Here is a 4,642-nt window from a genome sequence, read left to right on the forward strand (position 1 = left end):
GCGTGTAAACAGTCACATTTGGACAGCTTTGAACTAATAGTTTAATCTATTTTATTCGCTTTTAACGTCTTTAAACTAATCCTGCTGTGCATCAGCACCATCTCCTGGACTGATCATTAAAAAAAAATGCGATCTAATAGGATGGAAAACAACTGATGTGAGGTGTTTTCTCCCTCATTGGCAGACGGCATCTTGTGCCGTTTTGAAGCCTCATCATCGCTAAAGTCAACATTTGATTTTTCTTTTAAACATATAACCAGCCCAAACACATGTAATTCACCAAAATGTTTGACACACGCGTAACCTGTACTGTCGTACTAACATAAACGGCACCCGATTAGAATCAACATGCAAATCAGCCAGCAGAGTATCAGTAACAGACGTTTATTCGTCATTTTTGGTCATTTTATTGGTCATTTTTGGTCATTTTATTGGTCATTTTTGGTCATTTTATTAGTAATTTTTGGTCATATTATTGGTCATTTTTGGTCATTTTATTGGTCATTTTTGGTCATATTATTGGTAATTTTTGGTCATTTTATTGGTCATTTTTGGTAATTTTATTGGTCATTTTTGGTCATTTTATTGGTCATTTTTGGTCATTTTATTAGTCATTTTTGGTCATATTATTGGTCATTTTTGGTCATATTATTGGTCATTTTTGGTCATTTTATTGGTCATTTTTGGTCATTTTATTGGTCATTTTTGGTCATTTTATTGGTCATTTTTGGTCATATTATTGGTCATTTTTGGTAATTTTATTGGTCATTTTTGGTCATTTTATTGGTCATTTTTGGTCATTTTATTGGTCATTTTTGGTCATTTTGTTGGTCATTTTTGGTCATTTTATTAGTCATTTTTGGTCATATTATTGGTCATTTTTGGTCATATTATTGGTCATTTTTGGTCATTTTATTGGTCATTTTTGGTCATTTTATTGGTCATTTTTGGTCATTTAATTGGTCATATTATTGGTCATTTTTGGTAATTTTATTGGTCATTTTTGGTAATTTTATTGGTCATTTTTGGTAATTTTATTGGTCATTTTTGGTAATTTTATTAGTCATTTTTGGTCATATTATTGGTCATTTTTGGTCATTTTATTAGTCATTTTTGGTCATATTATTGGTCATTTTTGGTCATTTTATTGGTCATTTTTGGTCATTTTATTAGTCATTTTTGGTCATATTGGTCAATTCATCAATTACACACCTTTTAAGTTTCATGCCAGTGATCTGGTTTGCTCTATAATGCAGTGAAGTAATGTGTGTATGTGTGTGTGTTTGTGCACATTGAAGAGCTGCTGAGCTAACAGCTGACAGGCCAGGGAAACACACACACACACTGTATTTTTGTCGGCAGACACGCAACTAGGAGCTTTTTCTCGCGCGCTTGAACCACAGATCTGACAGATTATAACAGCTTTAACACACACCTTTCAAAGTTGTGTGTCACAAAAACACTCCGAAATCCACTTAAAACGCTTTTTCGGATCTCAAGTTACCGGTTGTGAACGCTGTAAACGGAAGTTCTAAACATTCTACCGGAAGACGCTGGTCACTATAGCGCCCACCATGCAGCAGCCACGAAAAAAAGTTCATAGATGAGATCTTTTTAAAAGGGGGCGGAGTCTTGTTTGGTTATGGCTGTTTTTGTGTTGGTGTAAGTATAAACATCATTGCCTAAAATTAGCATATTCGCATTTCTTCATGTATATAGTTACTCTAATGAATGACCATACTCATGATACGAATGATAATAAAATGTGTGTATTTTTGGTGCTGCTCTTTCCTGCTTTTCTTCCCATCTCTCTGACAGACAGCTTTACATTTTAGCGAGGAGTTTCTATCACCCAATGTCCCACTGAAGCAAGGTGTCCCCCAGGGATCTGTTCTCAGTCCATTATTATTCACCTTTATTATTATATCACATTATTATTAACACCTTTCGCTCAAATCTTACACCGTCATGAACAGAGATGATAATTCAGAGATCTCAGCAATATGACAAAATGCACTTGCTCAAGCTTGAGTGTATTACTACAGTTGTTGTGTTATTTTTGCAACTATGGAATTACTACAACAGGTTAATTACTATAGTTGTTGTTATAATAGCAACAATAGAATCACCACAAAAGACTCATTACTATAGTTGTTGTTACCATAGCAACAATAGAATCACCACAAAAGATTCATTACTATAGTTGTTGTTACCATAGCAACAATAGAATCACCACAAAAGATTCATTACTATAGTTGTTGTTACCATAGCAACAATAGAATCACCACAAAAGATTCATTACTATAGTTGTTGTTGTTACCATAGCAACAATAGAATCACCACAACAGATTTATTACTATAGTTGTTGTGTTACCATAGCAACAATAGAATTACTACAACAGATTAATTACAATTGTTGTTGATTTACCATAGCAACAATAGAATGACCACAACAGCTAATCACTATAGTTGTTGTTACCATAGCAACATTAGAATTAACACAACAGACAATTACTATAGTTGTTGTTACCATAGCAACATTAGAAATACCACAACAGATTAATTACTATAGTTGTTGTATTACCATAGCAACAATAGAACTACCACAACATAATTGCTATAAATTGTTGTTACCATAGCAACAACATAATTACCACAACAGATTAATTACTTTTGTTGTTATTACCATAGCAGCAATAGAATTACTACAACAGACTATTTCTTATAGTTTGTGTAACCATAGCAACAATAGAATCACTACAACAGATTAATTACTAAATTTGATGTGTTACTATAGCAACAACAGAATTAACAAAACAGATTAATTACTATAATTGTTGTGTTACCATAGCAGCAATAGAACTACCACAACATAATTAATATATATATATTGTTGTGTTATTATAGCAACAATATAATTACCATAACAAATTACTATAATTGTGTTACCATAGCAACAATAGAATTGCCACAAAAAAATTCCATAGTTATTTTGTTACCATAGCAATAATAGAATTGCCACAACATTATTACTACATTTGTTGTTACCATAGCAACAATAGAATTACCACAACAGAATAATTGCTATAATTGTTGTGTTACCATAGCAACAATAGAACTACCACAACATAATTACTATATATCGATGTGTTACCATAGCAACAATATAATTACAACAAATTACTATAGTTGTGTTACCATAGCAACAATAGTTACCACAACAAAATTGCCATAGTTCCTTTGTTACCATAGCAACAACAGAGTTACCACAACATTACTACATTTGTTGTGTTACCATTGCAACAATAGAATTACCACAACAGATAATTACTATAGTTGTTGATACCATAGTAACAACAAAACTACCACAACAGCTAATTACTATAGTTGTTGAGACAATGGCAACAATAGAACTACCACAACCGATTACTATAGTTGGGCTGTTGCTGCGGCCGGACATTAACGAGAATTATTTATATTATTTGCTAAATTTCCTATTTTTTAACGCCTACCCTCTCCCCAACCCTAAATCCAACCGTCACAGTAATGTAAAAACAGTAGTTGTACCGAGCATTATTTATCTATTGAATTACCCAATAAATTGTATTTTTAATGCCCACCCCTAAACCCAATCGTCACAGTACTGTAAAAATATAAATTATTGTTATACATTGTCATAAAAAATGCTGCTATAATTTATGTGCATTTGCACTTCCGGACAGCCGCGTATCCGATCTAGACTTTACCCTATAGTTGTTGTGTTACCATAGCAACAATAGAATTATAACAGCTAATTACTATAGATTGTTGTTACCATAGCAACAATATAAACACCACAACAGGTTAATTACTATATTTGGTGTGTTACCATAGCAACAATAGAATCACCACAAAAGATGAATTACTATCGTTGTTGTGTCACCATATCAATAATAGAATTGCCACAAAAGATGCATTACTATAGTTGTTGTTACCATAGCAACAATAGAAATGCCACAAACGATTAATTACTATTGTTGTTACCATAGCAACAATAAAATTACTACAACAGATTAATTACTATATTTAATGTGTTACCATAGCAACAATATAATTACCACAAAAGATTAATTACTCTAGTTGCTGTGTTACCATAGAAATAATATAATTCCCACAACAGACAAATTACTATATAAAATACCATAATTTAAATACTTTACTATAGTATGGTTCAGTGTTTACTATAAAACAATTACTATAATATTTTTATTTTCATAATTTGAAGGAGTTAAAATTGAAAGTGAGCATAACTGAGAAGAGAACAGATGTGAAAGTGCATCATCTGAGTAAACCCTGACGGTCCCCGTTCTCCTCCTTTGGACTCAAGACTGCAAGCGCAGGATGTTTTTGCAGAATAATTCACAGATAAAGAGCCTGCAGAACACACAGATGAAAGGCTGGCTGTTTGTAAACGGCCTGATGTGAGGATCAGAGTAACACAGCTGCAGTGGAGGAGGAAATCTGAAGCTCACCAAGCCCAAGCAAACATCTGCTCCGCATCCGCAGTTAGTTCAGTCCCAGGTGTGGAGGGATCAGATTCCTCAGAGCTGGATCAAGAGTCACCCGACCCCACGTTTACAATCTCAAACACACAAACATCTCA

The 4,642-nt window shown here is 33.2% G+C and overlaps 1 long non-coding RNA gene across 1 annotated transcript; it reads right to left on the bottom strand.

The window, feature by feature from the left end:
• Nucleotides 1-1,126: 1,126 nt before the first annotated feature.
• Nucleotides 1,127-4,173, bottom strand: LOC147845468 (uncharacterized). The gene is made up of 4 exons (XR_015480351.1): nt 4,115-4,173; nt 2,759-4,059; nt 2,199-2,705; nt 1,127-2,145 (listed from the first exon to the last, which is right to left on the bottom strand). It is a non-coding gene; the product is annotated as an uncharacterized LOC147845468 (long non-coding RNA).
• Nucleotides 4,174-4,642: the final 469 nt, after the last annotated feature.

This window comes from Danio rerio, chromosome 3, assembly GCF_052040795.2.
Source record: "Danio rerio strain M-AB ecotype USA chromosome 3, GRCz13ab, whole genome shotgun sequence".
Taxonomy (NCBI): domain Eukaryota; kingdom Metazoa; phylum Chordata; class Actinopteri; order Cypriniformes; family Danionidae; genus Danio; species Danio rerio.